This window comes from Cavia porcellus, unplaced genomic scaffold (assembly GCF_034190915.1).
Source record: "Cavia porcellus strain 051 isolate PalLab524CR breed Dunkin Hartley unplaced genomic scaffold, mCavPor4.1 scaffold_33, whole genome shotgun sequence".
NCBI classification, from domain to species: domain Eukaryota; kingdom Metazoa; phylum Chordata; class Mammalia; order Rodentia; family Caviidae; genus Cavia; species Cavia porcellus.
The window spans coordinates 21,728,689-21,750,093 of NW_026947516.1; the positions used below are offsets into that span (position 1 = coordinate 21,728,689).

Here is a 21,405-nt window from a genome sequence, read left to right on the forward strand (position 1 = left end):
TAAAAATGATTTTGTGCACTAGTTATGCCTAAGAATGAGTGCTTTGACTGTTATGACGTTCACTATTTCTTCTTTTCCACTGTGAAAAGATAAAAACTGATGATACATGCATTTAATACTGCATGTTGCCTTGCACCTGCAAAAACTGTCAGAAAAGGACAATATGCTGCTCCTATTTTAGCATGCTAGCCCACTAGCCCAATCAGGTTTTGGATTGACCATATTATTTTAAATTAGCCAAACTGTCACATTAAATGGTCACAACATACACTTCTATTACAGACTAAAAACTAGTGCTTCAAATGACCAATCCCTTTAAAAACAGCATACTCCACACTCCTTACACTTTCATGCAGTGGTTTTGTCACAGGGATGATCATGCCTCACTCTAGTGGTTGACAATATCTGGAGACATTCTTAGGTTGTCACGACTAGGAGGTGTGGTACTACTGACATCTAGTGGGTAGGGACCATGTTGAATGTTCTATAATGCACAGAAGAATCCCTTCACATACACGAAGAATCATACAGCTCTGAAAGTCAGTGAGGCAAGGATGACAAAGCCTGTTGCAGTAAACTACATGTGACATGTAGACAAATAGAAAAACATCCATTATAGTGTATATAACATTGGTTCATTCCATATCAAAATACGACAGTATAAAAAGGTTAGAAAATTATAAACAAAGTAAACATGATTCTCTTTTGGGTGGTTCTGCTATCTTCTAAAAATTGCAATAATTTTTAGCAATATCCATCTTTTTCTGTGGGTACCGGGAATTGAACTCAGGACCTTATGCTTGCCAGGCAATGCTGTGTCACTGAGCTATATCCTCGGCCATCACATTTTTTACTCTTCAAAAATGGAGAATAAATATATTTGTTACAGATGTTCAACAGTGTAAGTGGGCATAATTTGTTCTTCTAGGAATGATTGTGGCTAAATGCATTAATGTAAGTGGTAAGGGTTTTTATATTGATTGGTATAGAAAAAAGCTTCCCCAAACCCTCTCTTCTGGATGGCAGTACAGTAAACCCATGGTGGGAATCTGGAACAGATCTGGAATGAGAAGGCTTACTCAAGGAGGTCACCCTCTCAACAGGCTACACCAAGGAGGTCAAATATATGCATCTGCCTTCGTGAAGGCTTCAGAGGCCTTACTGGGCAAGGAAGTCCCCTCATAAGGACATTAGTATAATTTATACTCTTAATCACAATCTGAGAAAATGTAAATAATTCAGATTGTCTCTTATAACAAAAACCCATATGTATTTCAAAATTTAGTTTGCTTCATTTAATCAGCATGAAAAGGAAGTCTTAGGTATTTGATCAAAGTTATTAAAAATATGGCATTTCTCTTTCAGCATGTTTTGGTAAAGAATTGGTAAAAATACAGATTATTTTATGAATACATCTCTTTTTATAGTAACAAGAAGGATGTCAGCGTTCCCAAGGTAACCCAAGTTTTTGCTTGTCAGTATATCAGTGAGTGCTTTCCTCTAGTATTGTATCAGTCTTCTGACATTATAAACTTTGATGTTGCCTGTTAAGATCAGGGCATGATGGCTCTACACATATCACGTACATCAAGATGTTCACCAAATATGAAAACAAAGATAATGTGGTAAAATACTTTCTCAATTTTTTTCCAGGTGATCAATTCAAGCTGATAACCAGCTATCCAGTCCAATTCACTCTAAGACCTGCAAAAAGGAGTCTATGGGAAACAAGTAAAAGTTAAAAGCATTTCAAATACAGGAGGCCCTGCAGTATGGCCTGGTCTTTCTCAGAGCCTATCCATCACATTGCTGAGGTCCACCCTGCAACTCAATCCTGTTCTCTCAGCTGCTCTTGTCCCTCAGCCCACACAGATGGGTCCCACCAAAACTGCTGGCCTCTATTTCAGCTACACAATGAATAATCCAGAAAAGAACTTGTGAGAATGTGAAGGAAAGGGTGGATTCTAGCTTGGAGAGATAGATACTCGAAAAATCACTAGCTGAATGGAGGCAGAGAGGGGAGAATCAAAAAAGAACTGAAGTGCTGGGCCTGCGGAGCTGGAAGAATAGTGGTTGACACCATTTGCAGAAATACGAAGGTACCTTAGGAGACTTGAGGGGAAGGTGATGGGTTACATATGTTTAGTTGTTAAGGAATTTGAAGAATTTGAAGAGTTTGAAAAATCTCATGGGAGAGTTCACCAATGGCTAGTTTACATGATAATGATGAAAACAATACTAATGATGATAATAACTAACAGCTATTCTGCCAAGCACAATCCTAATGCTTTTACATGTTTAAACTCATTTAATTTTTCCAACTAATTAATGAGGTAAGTATTTACAACTATCCCCATTTTCCCGGTAGGGAAATAGAGGCTAAGATATTTTTAAGAGGTCAAAGATCCAGTAAATAACCGAGGTAAGATGCAATTTCAGGTAGTATGATTCCAGAATAAACAGACTGGAAAGGAGGAGTTGCCTAGAGGTGAAAGGTATGGATCACAGAGGAAAATATATTCCTCACTGACAAGAGAAATCTACAAGTACAGTGCATTCTCAGCTCTCAGCTTCTAACTTATTCATTTAAAGAAAGAACTTTTTGAACCCATCTAAGCCAATAAAACTTCACAAACTGTTGGGAGCCGCGTCTGTGATAGCTCGCCATGCACGGCGGACGTGCGGCCTGTGGTAAAGAGCAAAGCCTGAGGTAGATTACCCCTCCCATCGAGTACGTTAGTTTCCTGCTTACCGCGTAAACAACCCGCTCAACAATATAGTCTGCCTGGCAACTGATGATGTTAGCCAATCAGCTTGCCTTGCTTACTTTAACATGATTGGACACTGTATCCGTATATATACCGGTGCCACCCCTGGGGGGAAGTAGAAGCCCGGTAGAAGCCCGGAAGTAGAAGCCCAGAAGGAGCCGCGGAGAGCGGACCGGTAGAGGCTTCGGAGCGAAGCCCGGAAGGAGCCGCGGGGAACGGACCACAGGAGGCTTCGGCTGGGAGCGATCCCAGGGCAGGCTGTACGGAGAAGGAAAATAAAAGAAAAGGTTGTCCACTGCCAGACTTTGTCGTGTGTCCTTCCTGCCGGCCGGGAGCGGACATCGACAACAAACATAGCCCAATCTACTTTCAGGAATAACAGTATTTCATACACTTATAACTACTGCTGAGCAAAATATTTAAAGTCACTTTACCTCTCTAGAAACGGTCATAATCTAAATCACAACCAACAGTAAAAGCTCAAAAATATGTAGAAAATCAAGTTGGGTGTTTAAGGTCAAAATTCTTTTAAGTTATGAATTCAACAACTAATTTCTATATGTTAAAGGTCTTGGAAGTATACTACACATTATTATTTGACAGAAATATATTCTTAAAATAACTTTGTTTGTACTAGTCACTTCATTCCTGAGACACAAAACCTGACACTGGCAACTTGAGAAGAGGTTTACTTTGGCTCATGTTTTAGGTTCATAGTTGGCTGGCTCCAAGGTAAGAAGACATGGTGGAAGGATTTGGTGGAGGAGAGCTGTTCCCCTCAAGGCAGCCAGGGAGCAGAGAGATAAAGGGAGGAGTCAAGAAAGGTGATACACCCTTCCAGGTCCTACCCACAGTGGCTCCTTCTTCAGACCTGGCCCTACCTTTTAATAATAAGCCAGTTGTAATGCCCCATAATCCAAGCACTTTGCAAACACAGCAGGCTTTGGGGGCCATTTTAGATCTAAACCATAGAACTGTAAAAACAGTTCTATGCTTGAGAGTTATGTCACAGGGCCCATAATCCAACAAAGGAGTCACTTTTAGCTGAGCCTGAGTATTGCTGCTACTAAAGTGGTTCAACTCAAGTCCGGGACTCTGAAAACTGTAGGGATATACTAGTATTGTAAACAGCATACAACCGAATAAATAAAGAGGCAAAAGAGAATAATTCTAGGATGACAAAATGTTCTAAAATTTGATTGCAAAAGTACCAACTGCATGACTATATAAACTGTCATGTTCACTAAAATTGTTTACTAAAAATGAGTGTAGAGGTTATAGTATGACAATTATATCTTCAGAAAGCTATAATATGAAGAAAGGAGAAGGAATAAAAAGCAAAGAGACATAAAGAAAGGTGAGGGGCTGGGGATTACAGTTCAGCAACACAGTGCCTGCCTCACAAGCATGAGGTCCTGAGTTTGACCAAAAAAAAAAAAAAAGCATTGTTTTGTAAAACCTATTTAAGCTACACAGATATATACCTAGTAATATATATTTCTAATTGTGCAGATATTAATCATTCAGAATTTGGAAAGCTCCTGCTTCAGGGAAATGGCATCTAGGGCAGGACTCTGCAAACTTGATGTGAATCCCCTGGGCATCCTAGCATAAATCATATTCTATTCAGTAGGTCAGGGGCAGATCCTGAGATTTTGCATTTTTAGCAAGCTCCCAGGTGATGCATATGTTCCTGGTCGGTGGATCCTACTTTGGATAGCAAGGACTAGGGCACAAATAGAGGCTGAGCTGCTGAGAATACACATACTTAAGGCAGTTATTGTTGGAAAAATTCTTAGAAAAATTTTGTATAGTGATTCTCAAATGAACATGATGATGAGAACCTTCTTGGACACTTAAAACACTGGGCCTCAAGGTGTAGGTCAGTGGTAAAGCACTTGCCTAAATGTATGAGGCCCTGGGTACAATCTCCAGCACTGCAAAAAACAAAACAAAACAAACATATGGAAAAAGTGTATCTTTGTAATCAAGACAGTATGGCCCTGGCAGAAGAACAAACAGATCAACAGAATAAAATTATGAGTTCAGAAATAGATATACTGAGAGGTTTCAGCTGGCATGTGGAGAGCCAATTTTTCTAACACTATTAAAGAGGTTATCCTTCTTTCAGTGAAGATGTTTAGCCCCTTTGTCAAATATCAGGTGGCTGTCTTTGTAGTTGTGTTTGCATCTTCTAATCTGTTCCATTGATCCTCAGGTCTATTTCTTTGCCAGTACCATGCCAATTTTATCACTCTGGCTTTGTAAGTCAGGAATTGAGATGCCTTCTGCCTTGCCTTTGTTGCCCAGAATTGCCTTTGCTATTCTAGGTTTCTTCTGTTTCCAAATGAATTTTAGGAGTGTTTTCTGTAGATCTGTGAGGTATGTGCATGGTATTTTGATTGGGATTGCATTAAATCTGTGTAACAATTCTGGGAGTATGGCCATTTTCACAATGTTGGTTCTTCCTAGCCAAAAGCAAGGAATATCCTTCCATTTTCTAATACCCTCTTTAATCTCCTTTTTTAGCATAGCATAATTTTCAGCATATAGGTCTTTTAGATTCTTAGGTTGATTCCTAAGTATTTCATTTTTTTATATGCTATTGTGAAGGGCAATATTTCCATATTTTCTCTCTTGGTGAGTTTGTATACAGGAAAGTAAGCTTTATTTGAGAGAAGGTCTTACTATGCCGTTCAGGTTGGCCTTAAATGTGTGGCAATCTTCCTGCCTCAGCCTCCCAATTTCTAAGATTATAGGCATGTACTACCACACTCAGAAAAAAAAATTCAAGCCTTTATCCACACCTTACATTCTATGTAACAATCAACTCAAATTGGGCCTAAATGCCAAATCTAAAAGTACAAAATTTCTAGAATAAAACAGCAGAAAATCTGCATGACCTTGTGTCCCAAGGATTTCTTGGAATACAAAAAAGCTCAAAGTATAGAACAAAAAATTAGTAAATCACACTGTATCAAAATTTAAATCTAGGCTGGGGATATAACTCAGTGGTACAGTGCTTGTCTAACATAAACAATGGCTGGGTTCAGTATTCGGCACCAAAAAATGAAACAAAAACCAAACCTGCTCTTCAAAAGATACTATTAGCCAGACATGGTGGCACACATCTATAACTCCAGCACTCAGGAGGCTGAGGCAGGAACACTGCAAGCTTGGGCCCCAATTTATACAGTAAATTTCAAGGCTAGGCTGCTGGAAACCCTGTCTCTAAAAAAAGGTATTACTAAAATAAAAAAGGAAAAGCGAAAAAAACTACAGTACAAATAGTAAAGAACTTGTCTACAATATATTTTTAAATTATTGTTAAAAAAAAACTACTGGGAGCTAGGCATGCTGTCACAAGCCTGTAATCCCAGCATTTAAAAGGCAGAGGCAAGAGGATTTCTGCAAGTTTGAGGTCAGCCTGAAATATATACGGAGACCTTGTCTCAAAACAACAACAACAAAAAGCACTTTGCACTGGGCATGGTGACATATCCCTGTAATCCCAGCAGTTTGGAAGGCTGAGGCAGGATGGTCTCAAGTTCAAGCTGAGTGTGGGGTAACTTAGTAGCTCAGTAAGACACTGTCTCAAAATAGAACTTAAAAAAATTTAAGAAGGACTAGGAATATAGTTCACTACAGAGGAGGATAATCCCCAGTCACACATACCACTTTAACCTAACATAAAGAAAACCATTAACCAATCTTCCTGTAAATGACTAAAAACTCTGAAATATAAGCAAATAAAAATACTTCTTATATCTCAGTAATGAGATAATACAATGAAAATAGGCAAAAGATGTGAATAGACACTTCAGATGCTGATCAGTACATAAAAAGATGTTCAAATTTTTCAAACATCAGGGAAATACAAAGTAAAACCAAAGGGAGGTACATTATACACTGACTTAAGTGGTTAAAAAAAGTTTTAATTCCACAAAAAACTGACCATATCAAAAGTGCTGGCAAAAATATGAGGCAATTACAATTCTCATACACTGTGTGAGAGTGTAAAACCACTTAGGACGAGATTAGGGAGTTTGTTCTTTTATAATTAAAGCATGCACTTACAGTGTAACACAGAAATTTCGAAAATACAGGTCGAGAAAGCAGTTTTCACATGTATACTTACCGTGTTTTTGCCATTATTGCCAACAACTGCAACTATCCATCAAAGAATGGATAAAATGGCAAAGGAAAGAAAAACATTAGTATGCTCACAGTGAATGGAATACAACTTAGCAATAAAGATTTATATACACATGACATGGCCGAATCTTTTTTTCAAATCTATTTTATTCAAACATAAAAAGGAAGAAAAAAAAAAGAAAACTAAAACAAAATTTCAAAGTACGTCAGTCAGAAGGTAACAATGGCACATACATTGCACATTGTCATTTCCAAATCATTCACCCAGAGCACAAAACATCCGCCTTCAATTATCCAAACAATACCAGTATAAATATTTCTCTTCAGTGAACTCAGAGAAATCAGTAGAACTATCTTAACTATTTTTATATACATATACATGTTTTTTCTTTCAGCTTGTTACACTAATGAAACAATACAATGTTTACATGTGTATATCTTATTTATTTCACTAATGAGTATGCTTTCAAGGTGCATCCATTTACCTATAAAAGGGTCATTTACCATTCTTTATGGCTGAGTAGTACTCCACTGTATAAAAATACCACATCTTTTTTTGTCTATCCCTCAGTCAATGGGTATTTAGCTTATTTTCAAGATCTGGCTGTTATTAAACTGTGCTTCTATTCACATGGGTGCATATGTATCACTGTGGTATGATGTTTTTAATTCTTTTGGGAAGATACCAGAAGGGAAATAGCTGGGTTGAATGGGACCTCCAATCCTAGATTTTTGAGGAATCTCCACACTGATTTCCACAGTTGTTGTACCACTCTGCATTCCCACCAATAGTGGAGAAGGGTTCCTTTTTCCCCACAGTCCTTCCAGTATTTATTATTGGTTGATTTCTTGATAACAGCCACTTTTTCTGGGGTAAGGTGGAATGTCAGTGTTGTTTCAATTTGCATCTCTTGAATGACCAGTGATGTTGAACATTTTTTCAAGTATTTATTTGCTATTTGTATTTCTTCATCTGAGAAGTGTGTATTCATCTCAGATGCCCATTTTTGGACTGCGTCTTTAAATCTGAGAGGACTGATTTTTTTTTTTTTTTGAGTTCTTTATACGTTCTCAACAGTAATCCTTTGTCTGAGGAATAGATGGTAAACACATTTTCCCACACTGTGGTTGTCTCTTCACTCTGTTGGTGGTTTCTCTTGCTGTGCAAAAGCTTCTCAGTAGGGTGAGATCCCATTTGTTGATTCTTTGTGCTAGTTCCTGTGCAATTTGGGTTTTGTTCATAAAGTCTTTGCCTATACCAATGTCTTTAAGAGTTTTACCAAGAGTTTTCCTACTCTATCTTCCAGCAGATTTGTTTCTGTTTTAATATTAAGATCTTTGATCCATTCTGATTTTAGCTTAGTGAAAGCTAAAAATGAAAAATATGGATCCAGTTTTAATGTTTGGCACGTGTAGAACCAGTTTTTCCAGCACTATTAAAGAGACTATCTTTCTTCCAGTAAATGTTTTTGGCACCTCTGTCAAAGATAAGGTAGCTTAGTGTGTCTGCAGTTGTTTCTGCATCTTCTAATCTATTCCACTGATCTCTGGGTCTGTTTTTTCTTATCAGTATCACACTGTTTTTGTTTTTTGTTATTTTTTTTGGTAGTACTGAAGTAGATGCTAGAAGGGAATGAGGAATAATATGAAAAATAAAACAGAAGAAGAGATGAGCTGCTATAAACGCAGAGACAAGATTATTACCAGGTTCCCACTGAGCCAGGCTCATGATGAGAGGGCATTTGAGAGACACAACATGGAGGGTGAGGAGTTCAGGGGAGCACACTTGTGGCTGTTGCAACCTCACCCACAAGTGCCTGCAGCTATGATAATCAGGTTACCTCTCCAACTAAGCCTGATCAACTGGCAGTGGCTATCTGGAGCACTGTCTGGGCAGGTTGGTGAGGCCACTTTAGTTTGGCTGGGAAAGGGTAATGTGAAGATCCAAGTCTGCCACACCCTAAATGGGTCAGGGGAGTGTCAGCACCCATATCACACAGTTTGCTCTTCCTGGACAAAATAATGAAGAGAACGTTATGAACAAAAGAAATTCAGTAGTCTGATTTTTGTGTTCATTTGCAGGTGCCACAAGAATTACTTCTAACTTACGAAAGGAAGTGCGCTGCCTGGTTGAGATGTATTCTTTTCTAATTCTAATTTTCCTCTAATCTTGCAAACCCTAAGAAGTAAATAGGGTTTTTTTGTTTTTCTGTTTATGAGAAAGGGTGTATGATACCTAAGCTGGTCTCAAACTTCTGGGCTCAAGTGATGTACCTGCCTCAGCCTTTCAAGTGCCGGGAATGCAGATGCATACTCTTACCTTGCAAGGAGTGTTTCAAAACATTTTACTGACAGGAAACTGAAGTCCTCACAAATACTTTCCCAGATAACAACTAAGAAAATATTAAGGGGCAGAGGCAATATGTGAAATGTCTCTGGGAGATGCCTAATACCTTGTTTGAAGGTTGAGCCCACAAACTAATCCCATGCCCTTGTGACCTACTCCAGCCAGCTCTGCAATGGCATCAAGGGCCTCCCTAGATGAAACAGACACAGAACTTGTATCACCACAATATTCATCACTTTCTGTTTTAACAAAACCAGAATCTGAACTTCCCCCCACAAACAGCAGCTTATTGCATTCTATTTCTCCCAACTAAGACTACTCTAGAAGAAAGGCAGGCCAGATCTTGTCCTAATAGTGCACTATGTTTTTCTCTCACGTAGCTTAGAAAATTTCACAGCAAGGACCTACTGGTATTCCTTCCATTCCGAGCAATATGAAGAGGTAAAGGAAGAGATGTATGTAGTGTGCCCAGGAACAAACATTGCTACTATCTTTTTAACATCAAAAATTATTAGCCTGCCATTAAATAGGACCGTGAGTACCCTGTTTTGTCAAGGTTATTTGTTCTGAGCAAGACAGTTTGCATTGATTAAAGCTACCAATGTCTATCCATAAAAAGTAATATCATCTACAATTCCCAGCAAGAACTTAAATCTAGTCAAATCTTTGTGCAGTATCCATAATTAAATGTTTTATGAAAATTTATCAAATAAAATTTGTAGCTGTAAAGAGACAAGTAATATGTGGATGCTATCAAGTTTGTACTAACCAGGTATGACTACAACATAAAAAAACTCAAGTTCCAGTCAAGGAGTTTTGGTTACTCCTCACAAAATCTAACACAGTGCCTTGTATACAACAGGCACACATTAAAGTATGGCTTCTTAATAACAGCTACCATTTGTAGCTAGGAATGGTGGTACATGCTTGTAATTCAGCTATATGGGAGGCTGAGATGAGAGGATCACTTAAGAACAGTTCAAGACCAGCCTGGGAAACACAGTGAGATTCCCACCCCAACCTCCAAACAGCTAGCATTCAACTTACTCTGTGATAGGTGCTGTATTTAGTGCTTTCCACACATTATTTACATTTCACAAGAGGGAGGGTAAGTACAGTAAAAAGGATAAAAATGTGTTATGTGTAGTAGTCCATGACGAATATATTCCTTCTATATTATAAAACATATTAATAAAAATTGTAAAATAATCTCACAGGGTCAGATTTATTACCCTTTTTGAAAAGGAGGAAAGGGGCTTCCAGAGAGATAAAGTGACTTGGATCAAGGCCACATTAGTAGTAAAAGTAGCAGAAACATGGCTCAAACAAAAGATATCTGGCTATGGGAGCAAACAAAAATCTACAGTGAACTGGTATTTTCTCACTGTCAGTAACTATGCTAAATACTGATATCTGCAGATTTAAAAATATAATTTGACTGTTTAATATTGTTTTTCTTTACACATCTGGAAATTGCACATTGGGAAGGCGGGTATCAGATTTCTATCCCAGTGCTCCCTCTGAAACCTCAGATCATGTACAGATCAATCTCGGACTGATTCCAGCCCCATTCTATCTCACTCATCTAGCTCGGTAAACTCTGCAGCCCAGCCAGTGAGAATAAAGTCAGCCCTAAAACGACAGAATGAAGGCAGGTGACTTACAAGGGCAGTTCAGGGGACAATTGTGTTGTTTGTCCATCCTTCCATTTTTGTTCAGCCCTACAGCTATAGCCACCTACCAATTTCTCCAGAGTGGGGACAAATATAAGGAGGATTTATAGTTAACCTGATACTATTGAATGAAAAGAAGGGAAGGAGGGAGATAAGGAAGGATGAAAAAAAGATAAGATGGAATAGAGGATAAGAGTGGCAGTTTATGTATAATTTAGAGAGCAAAAAATCAGTTAAACAAGGATTCAATAAAATAGCCAAAAATTGGTTGCCAAAGTCTGGAGTTGAGAGGAAATTAGGGAGTGACTGCTAATGAGTGTGGAGTTTCTTTTTTGGGGTGCTAAAGATGCTCTGAATTGATCATGGTGATGGATGCACAACTATGAATGTGTTAAAAACTTTTGAGTTACACACTTTAAGTGTGTAAATTGAAAGATATGTAAAAAGAAAAGGAGCACTGGAATGTAGCTTAGGGGCAGTACATTTGCTTAGTATGCACAAAACACTGGGCTCAATCCTCAGTACTACCAAAAAAAAAGTAAAGTTGGCTAACCATCAGAAAACCACAACAAACCATTCTTAAAACATAAACTGTTAAAACCACAATTACCTGATGAGAAAAAGGGAAAACCAGAGCACCTTGGTATGTATGAATGGCATTTAATAGCAAAAACGAATAGATTTTATTTTTTGCTCCAAAGCAGAATAAGTTGAGCCTTAAAATCAAATATTTAAGGCATAGTAAATATTTGATAGTAGTAAATAGTAAATAATAGTAAATATTTAAGGCATTTGAGTTTATATATTTACAAATATAAGTAGCTGAAGAATTTGGGATCAAGACCAGAGAAGAAACAGAAGCAGTTTTAAACCAGTGACAAAACAAATACAACATTAAGACCTGTCTGTTCCTTTAGAACCAGGCTTCCAGAGTATTGCTGGGGAGTCTGACCCATTTCTGAGGTTCTTCAACATTCTGCTCCATAAAAGAAAGCCTCATGAGTAGCTGAAAATATGTCAGGTAACAGGGGAACATTTCTGAACTTCAAGTTTGAAAGCCTCATGGTGGGCAGACAACTGCTCATGATTATGTAGCATTTCAAGGATTTTGGTACAAATAACCTTTTTAAAAAGCCTCATGTTACAAAATGAATTACTGTATTTTGTAAAACTAATATGCACTAATAAAAATATATATTGGGAAAAAAGTCTCATACTAATCTTGAAAGCTGTCCTCAGCCACCTTCAAGATCCTCTCTTGGAGCTGGGGATTTAGCTCGGGGCATAAGCCTCTGCCCAGAGGGCAGTAGATTGGGAGTTTGATCCCAGGTACAAAAAACAAAAAACAAAAACAGTCATAAGATTTTCTCTCTTCCCCTCTAGTTTCAAGAAGCAATAAAAATTAGTGCCTAATAGAACAATCACATATATTCTAAAAAGAATATTCTATGAATTTAGAATATTTTGTGAATATTCTAAAAAGGCGCTGAAATATACAAGAGTAAAATTTATGGTTATTTGAATTGTATCTTGATAATACTTTTAAAAGCTTTAAGATAGAGCTTTGCTATATAGTTTAGGCTGGCCTTGAATTCACAGCAATCCTCCCACTTTGGCTACCCAAGTACTGGGATTTCAGGCATGTCATTATGCCTGGTTTTTAAAGTATTTTTGTAATACTCAGGGCTAAAATTGCTATGATCCAGAAATTACAGTTTGGGGCACATACTCTAAAGAGTTGAAAGCAGGAACTCAAAGAGATATCTGCACACCCACATTCATAGCAGCTTTATTTATAACAGCCAAAAGCAAAAAGTGACCCAACTGTCCAGTAATAGATAGATGGATAAACCAAATGTGGTAAATTCACAAAATGAAATATTATTTGGCTTTGAAAAGGAACAAGATGCTAATAAATTCTGTAACAGGGATTACTGGTATTACGTACCTAGAATAGGCAAATCTATAGAGAAGTAAGTAAAATAGTGCTTACAAGAGTAATTGATTAGGAAGAGGCACAAAGGTGAGTTGCCTTTTTTTTTGGTCATTTTCCTTTTTATCGGTACCGGGGATCAAACTCACGACTGCCTGCTTGCAAGGAAGGCGCTTATGCCGCTGAGCTAAATCCCCAGCCCCAGTGAGTTGCCTTTTTAAGGGATATAAAATTTTCTGTTTGGGTATAAACAAAGAGCAAAATAAAAGATACATAATGGGAAATACGGAGATCTTTTTCAAATGGGAAGGGGAAACAAGATGGAGGGAGGTGAAGAAAGGGAAAGGAAAGGGATGGAAAAAAGGAATTGAATAAATGCAAACAGTGCTTTCCTAAATGGGAAGAGGATGAAAAGTTGAAGGACATGAGAAGAATGGAAAGGGCAAGGAACAAAAACATAAAAAAGATGTGTTATGTATATGTATCAATTTCCCACAGTGAAGGTGCTGCAATACAAAAAAGTTTGTTTTCATGGAAAAGTCTAGAAATAGTGGTAATGGTTATACAACATGACAAATACACTTAACATCACTGAACTATACACTTAAAAAATGGGTAAAGTGTTAAAGTTTGTGAAAAACAATTAAAAATTAAGGCCCATACCTCTAAAGATCCAAACTTAATATTGTGGAACCGCAGAATATGCCACCCCAAAATATATTTCTTTGGCATAATTATTCAGAGAAACTAGAGAGAAACAGTTCTGAAAAACCTACCCTTTTGTAAATGCAATTTTCTTGTATCTATATTAATAAAGTAAATAAAGATACACGTACTTTCTTTTTTGAGGCCCCCCCCCCCGCCATTTGCCTAAAACTGGCCTAGGGAATATCTAAGAATGATTACCCAAGAGGTTTTCCCTATGGTAAGGCAACCTTTGCCCATTATGCATCCCTCTCCTCAACTTCCCAAAACTTGTCACTGCTTCTCCCGAGAAACCCTAAGTCTCTATTGTTTCTCTAACTCAGAATGATACAGACATAAACTTCTCTAACTATTTGCATAAACTGACCATTTGGTAACCCTGCCACCTCTTTCTTGGTCAAGAGTTTATGACTCAACACTTTAATCTAATCAGATACTAGCTTGACTACTAACTAGCTTTGGGGCAGTAGATTAGTTTCTCGGCCTATTCTGGCCTCAGTTGTTCTACTTGTAAGATGGGAATAATAATTGAAACTCCTCATGGGGCTGACACAAAGATTATATTAGATTTTATATATATATATATTTAGCATAGTGCCTTACACATAAGTAGTGTTCCACGAAGCAGAAGATGTGCTTATCCTTATTTTTGTAGTAAGTACAGGGTTCCAGACTAATGTATATAGACATAAAATATTTTTGTGACATGTACATTTGTATACTTTATTGATATATACAGTTTTTGGCTTCCAAAGAGCTGGTGACCTACTAAGATAGACTTTAACTTGCTACACTCTAAGAGAAACTGAAAAGAAGCATTAATTGAAATATAAAAATTGGTACAGATGAACACACAGTTCGCTGTGGCTGGAGGCATGAAGTCAAGTTTTTGCACATGTACAAGTCCCCACATCAGGTGATTATTTTGGGGAGGGATAGCCACTTACACTTGGATGTCCTGTGGTTATCAGGTCAGCACTGCCAGGTACTCAACATATACTCACTGGAGGCCCGTATCTTAGGCCACGTACTTCAGTTTCTGCAAAGGAATGATGTTTCTTTTTCTCCTACTCAGAGCTTAATTTATGTACTGAAATAATAATTCTTGTTCTTATTCTTGTCCTTCTATGCTGGGATTTGAAACCAGGGTCTTGTGCATGCTAGGCAAGAGCCACAGCCATAGCCCTATAAATTGAAATTTTAAAATACATAATTGTTCTCCATTTGGAAGTTATGCAACCAATAGCATTCCTCTGCTTCTTCCTGTAACTATGTAAGAATTCAGGTCCTGGGGCTGGGGATTTAGCTCAGCGGCATAAGCGCCTGCCTTGCAAGCAGGCAGTTGTGAATTCGATCCCCAGTACCGATAAAAAAATGAAAAAAGACAAAAAAAACAAAAAAAGAATTCAGGCCCTGATTCTCATTGTCCTAGGTAAACTTTTCCCATTTTGTGCGGTTTGTGTTTTCCCCCAGACAGAGGAAGAGAGAAATACTCTTTATCCTCCCTTGCTCCCTCCTCCAACCTGACACACAGTGCTACATACTGGCCCAGAGCTTAAGAGAAAAATCATCTAATTTTCTGAAACTGGAACCTACACTTGGCTTTTAGTAAGCAAAGAGAGTTATGTGGTATGCTAGATGTTTTTAAGTTTAGGAGTTTAGGGAAGTTTTTTAAAAAGGATGCTAAGTGTTTGTCCTACTGGCCTATAAAAGGGATAGAAAGAGGAGGCATATTTATATCAACATAAGGAACCTCCTAACCCAGGAGGTGAGGGGTGCCCCTTCAGTCTGAGAAAATATCCAGTGGAGATCCAATGTCTATCTTGGAAAAAGTGAAGACCTAATTGCTTAAAAAGGAGGAGCTGGGGCTGGGGATTTAGCTTAGCGGCATAAGCGCCTGCCTTGCAAGCAGGCAGTGGTGAGTTCAATCCCTGGTACCGAAAACGACAAAAAAACAAAATAAAAAAAAGGAGGAGCTTACCCCACATTTTCTCTTAAGATCCACTCCAGGCCTGCTCGCCATAGCAGTGTAAGAACCTGGGAGGCTGAGGCAGGAGGATTCCACATTTAAGGGCATCTTGGACAACTTGGCAAGACCCTGTCTTTAAACGAATTTTTAAAGCCTAGGGATACAGCTCAGAGGTAGAGCACTTTCCTAGCATGATAAGTCCCTGGGTTCAAACCCTATTTCTCAAAGGAAAAAGAAAAAACATCCCTTCTAGACTCAGGGTTCACTGCCTCAGAGGTAACTCCAAAAGGCCAATCCCTCAACCTCTTTTTTTTTTTGTGGTACCAGGAATCAAACTCAGGTCCTTGTACTTGCCAGGCAGGTGGTTATCCCCTCAGCCTACTTGATCCAAAATAAGGGGAGCAAAAGAGGAGCCTGCAAGAATCCTGGAGGGATAGTTCTCAGCATGAATGCAGCCACATGACCTCTGCACTTCAGATACAGCAGATATGAGTGGACGTTTAAGAAATCACCCAGCCTCCATACACACAGAGCCATAGCCTTGTTGAGCCATTCCAGCATTTGTAGTATGTGAACTTGCCATATGACTTAAGTCCCTTTATACCTACACTCTGCTATGGTTGGCTTGTTTTATATCGGCTTATGAATCACATACATTAATTATTGAAATCACTAAAGCTATGATGTGGACAGTAACTTTAATTGGAAGCCAATAAGCCCTGCACAGACCTATTAAAGGAAACTCCTACTCTGAGATAATACTTTTCTTCAAAGACTGATTCACTTTCAATCCAAATACTAAACAGCCAGATCTCAATAAAAAAAGAGGTCTGTGAGGGCTGAGGAAGTCCTCCCCTACACCTGTAAGGTTTCACATATGCCACACCCCAGGGGGGTCAAAGTAATTGCAAGCCATAGAGCACTGCCAACACCTCGGCAGCCAGAAAAGATAAAAGGGAGGACCAGAAACCTTATAGCCCTTATGAAACCAGGTATGTGCCCAGAAAAATATTCTAAGGAGTCAAACAGAATGTAGAAGGTAGTTACTCACATAGGGATGTTCCCAGTGAAGCCACAATCTTGTCTGCCTTTTGACATCTACTCATCCCATCTTCTTTGTTGCTCTTTCTAGCATCAAGACATGTGTACCCACCAGCCTGCATCTAGGGGCATTGAAAACTAATTTCTACTCTGACTTTGGGCCTCAAACATTCTGGTCTCAAGTTTCCATAGCAGGTTTAAGTCTACACATATAATAGTCCCTGAGGTCCAGAAGGCACTACTTACCTTCAAGTCTTTCTTTTTGTATAAGTGAGAAGGTGCAGTTTGTTGCTATATGAGTTGAATCCCAGGACAAGACAAACTTGTGTCCCTGCAAAAAGTCCAAGAAGCCTGCCAGAAACTCATTCCCCTCTCATTTGCAAACACAGTGAAGTCATTTCCAACCCACACCTTAGGAGATGAGGCCCAAATCTCTTCACAGGCTTTACTCACTTACAGATTAACTATCTTGGGAAAGACAATAAGCTTGCAAAAGCTGAAAGCCAATTTCTATGCTGTATTCCTATTGTTATTGGAGAGAACCTGACTGAGATCCTGGAGCCGAGACAGACGAAAGACCATTAGCACGGACTTACATTTACATCTTTAGGGCTTGGCTTCTCTACTGAAAACTGTCCCTCAGTCAGCTCTTAGAAATCAAGAAGCATTTATTAAATCAATTACTATATAATCTCTGCATCATGAAGCAGTGCTTGACTGGGATAAGACTGAGCTATATAAACAAATATATAAATAAAAAATATAAACAAATATTCATAACACAGTATAGGTATGTTGCAGTAAAGCTTCTGAAACAAGGGAGGACACACTGCCTGAGGTGGTCGCCATGCATGTGCCTTCATACCTGCACTAAAATGGCTGCAGTTAAAAGGACTGACAATACCAGTACTGACAAATATGTGGAGGAACTGGAACTCTCATGGGAATAAAAATGGTACAGTCATGTGGCAGGCAAAATAATCCCTCCTCAAAAAAAAAAATCCCTCCTCCCCCAACCAAATGACTATGTTCCAGTCTCCAGAACTTATGAATGTTACTTTATGTGACAAGAAGCCCTTTCTTTGCAGATGTGATTAAGTTAAGGCTCTTGAGACAGAGAGATTTTCTAAGATTTCCCAGGTGAGCCTGAGGTCATCACATGGGAGGTGGAAGAATTATTGAGAGTGAGTGCACGTGCCAATGGATATAGAGGTTGGAGACAGAAAAAGGAAGTTGCTAACCTGATCTTGAAAGTGTAAGAAGGTGCCACAAGGAAACAGATTCTCCCCTAGAAACTTCTCAGAAAATGTTGGCTCACATCTGGGATTTAGGCTCCTTGTCCACTGGAATTAAGAGATAATATATCTGTTTTACTTTAAGGCACTAAGTTTGTGATAATCTGTCACAACAGTAATAGGCATGAACAAAAGCCACCTTGTAAAAAGATTGGCTGTTATGTGCTAGAGCTAAATCTATGTCTATTTTATGACCCAGTAATCCCACTCCTGGGTATGTATCTTAACAGAACTGTATTTACACAGACATTTACACAACCATACTAGTATTTGTTATTGTTTGATTTCTTGAGTAAGACAGAATCATAAAGAGTTTTTTAATCTGCTTTTTTCTAATGGCCAGAGATGTTGAACATGTTTTCATGCATCTGTTGATCATTTATATTTCTTCTTCTGTGAAGTGTCTGTTCCTAAAACAGTAAAATAGCAAATTTTATGTTCTATAATTTTATCCTAATAAAGATAAGGGGAAGCTATAGGGAAAACTTTTCATATGGTATATGAATATATTTTAATAAAGTTCAAAAAATAAGCAAAACTATAGTGAAAAGAGATAAGAAAAATGGTTACCTTTGATGATGCTAATTAGGAGGAGGCATGAGGGAACCATTTGGGTAGTGGAAATATTTAACTTCTTGATTTAGGTGTTGGTTACATAGATCTATACATTAAAAATTAATCACACTGGGCCGGGGATTTAGCATTAGCACCTGCTTTGTAAGTGAGTTCAGTCCTCAGTACCAATTTTTTTAAAATTAATGAATGAATTAATTAGTCAGATTATGTATTTAAGATTTGTACACTGTAATTTCCAAATTTGAATTCCAACTGTATTTGCACATTTTTTAAACCTGTATTAGCATAATCCACACCGTACTGGAAAATGAAAGAGAAAAGGGGAAAACATGAAAGGTGGTCAGGGAAAGCTTCAGGGAGGAAGTGAGGTATAAGCCAAGTCATGAAAGATGAACATGGTACACAGAGATGAAGAGAAGGGAATTCTGGAAAAAGGGAATAGCATGCACATGGTCATGAGGTACAAGAGGGTGCAAAGTGTATTGAGTACTATGAGCTGGTAGTCACTGACCAGCAAGAGGGAACTCGAAGGGTGAGAAGGAGTTCCATCCTAAAATACTTGGAAACCTCATTAGCAGTTTAGATTATACTCTCTACAAAGTGCTAGGCAGACATCAAAGGTGGTTGAAGCAAGGGTGACATAATGGATTCATGACAAGGGAGGTGATATAGACACAGCGACAGAGATCCCTAACATTCTTACAGTGCTAGTTATGTGTCTGACTCAACATACTGACCATACAGATGGGGTTCAAAAGATGAAGGATAGCAGAACCTCTGGGTTTGGCTACAGTGAGGGGAGGGTGATTCTGTGCTGTGTGGCTGGTGATCCTGACAGCAGAAATGAAGACCAGTCACACCTTTTCTTCTACTTTCTGTTAAAGAACGATCCATCTGTGGTGGATCATAGCATCACAGAGCTGAAATGTACCAGTAACCTAGCAGCCCATCTCATTTATAGATGAGAAATGCTGTTCTATGAGCCAATGCCTGCAGTTAGTTCGTGAGGAGCAAGCTGGAATGAGAGAGCTGAGACTTTACTTCAGTGAACACATCCTACAGAATAGGGAACATGATTAATTCAGCTGTGGTCTTTGATGGCTCCAAATGCCTTCACCAACCTCAAGTCCTGCCACAGGGTTCTCTGACTTATGCTCATGGTCCGGGTACCTGGCAACATCCCTGTCAACTTTTTATAGGAAAAGGTCTCCCTACAGTTCCCCAGAATCTTAAATAGCTAATAGGTGCACTTTATGGTTTGGTAATACCTTGTGTGTCAATCCAGTTTCGCCCACCAAATTGTGTAACCAGTGATGCTGGTTTTAGTTTTTACCGTTTAGTAGTGCCAGTCTGAAAAGCTAAGACATGGATAGAGAGGGGTTAGCTGACTACGGGCATCCCAGGGTAAACAGGAACGAGAAATAAGTCTTATCTACTAGTCTCATCATCACCTTATAGAGGAGATATGAACCACAGGAGCTAATCACCAGTTCTGTTCTTGGTGGCTTATAAGTATGGGAGACTGGTAGAAGGTAAGTGCCAAATAAAAGAGCTTATACAGGGAAAATCAAGACTAGATGAGTTTCACAGAATTACAGAAAACAAAACTAAAATTAATTTGGAGCCAGAAGAAACCTAGAATAGTAAAGGCAATTCTGGGCAACAAGGGCAAGCCAGAAGCATCACAGTCTCTGACTTGGAAATTACATTATAAAGGAACTGTGATAAAAACAAAACAAAACACAACCTGGTACTGGCAAAAAACCCAAACCAAACCAAAGCAAAAAAAAAAAAAAAAAAAAAAAAAAAACAACCAGAGCCAAAGATCAATGGAACAGATTTGAAGATGCAGAAACAACTCCAGACATACTCAGCCACCTTATCTTTGACAAAGGTGCCAAACACATTCACTGGAAGAAAGATAGCCTCTTTTATTTTTGAACCAAGAATCAAATTCATGACCTTGTGCTTGCCAGGCAAGTGTTGAGCCATATCCCTAGCCTAAAAGACAGCCTCTTTAAAAAATGGTGCTGGAAAAACTGCCTTTGCACAGGCTGACGATTATAATTGGACCCCTAACTTTCACCAGGCACTAAATTAAATTTGAAATGGAACAAAGATCTAAATACTAAAACAGAAACATTAAATCTTCTGGAAAACAGGTTAGATAAAACTCTTGAAGATATTGGCGTAAGTCAAGACTATGAATAAAATCACAACTGCACAGGAACTAACACATAGAATCAACAACTGGGAATCCCATCTTATTAGAAAGCTTTTGCACAGCAAGAGAAACCACCAATAGAGTGAAGAGACAACCCATAATTTGGGAAAAACTGTTTGCCAGCTGTTCTTCAGACAAAGGATTACTACTGAAAAACATATAAAGAACTAAAAAAAAAAATCAGACCTCTCAAATTTAAAGATCCAATCCAAAAAATGGGCAATTGAGATACACACTTCTCAGATGAAGAAATACAAACAGCAAATAATTATATGAAAAAATGTTCAACATCACTGGTCCTTTGAGAGATGCAAATTAAAGCAATGCTGAGATTCCATCTCACCCTGAAAAGAATGACTATTATCAAGAAATCAACCAGTAACAAATGCTGGAGGGCCTTGGGGAAAAAGTAGCCCTTCTCCCCTGTTGGTGGGAGTGTACACTGGTACAACCACTGTGGAAATCAGTGTGGAGATTTGTCAAAAAACTAGGATTGGAGGTCCCATTTGACTCAGCTATTACCCTTCTGGGTATCTTCCCAGAATTAAAAATATGGTGCCATAACGATATATGCACATCCATGTTTATGGTAGCACAATTTATAATAGCTAGATCTTGAAAAAAATGCAAATGCCCATCAGCTGAGAAATGGATAAGAGATGTAGTCTTTTTATACAATGGCATACTGCTCAGCCACAAAGAAGGATAAACTAGACTTT

At 38.4% G+C, this 21,405-nt stretch overlaps 1 protein-coding gene across 10 annotated transcripts in view; it reads right to left on the minus strand.

Annotated features, from left to right (window-relative positions):
* Positions 1-21,405, minus strand: part of Map7d2 (MAP7 domain containing 2) — a 135,879-nt gene that overhangs the window by 101,537 nt on the left and 12,937 nt on the right. The window contains exon 2 of one of the 10 annotated variants that reach the window (XM_063243094.1): positions 17,833-17,934. The exons of the other annotated variants lie outside the window; for them this stretch is intronic. The gene's annotated coding sequence lies outside the window, so the exon portion shown is untranslated. The remainder of the gene's footprint in view (positions 1-17,832; positions 17,935-21,405) is intronic. 10 annotated transcript variants of the gene reach the window in all.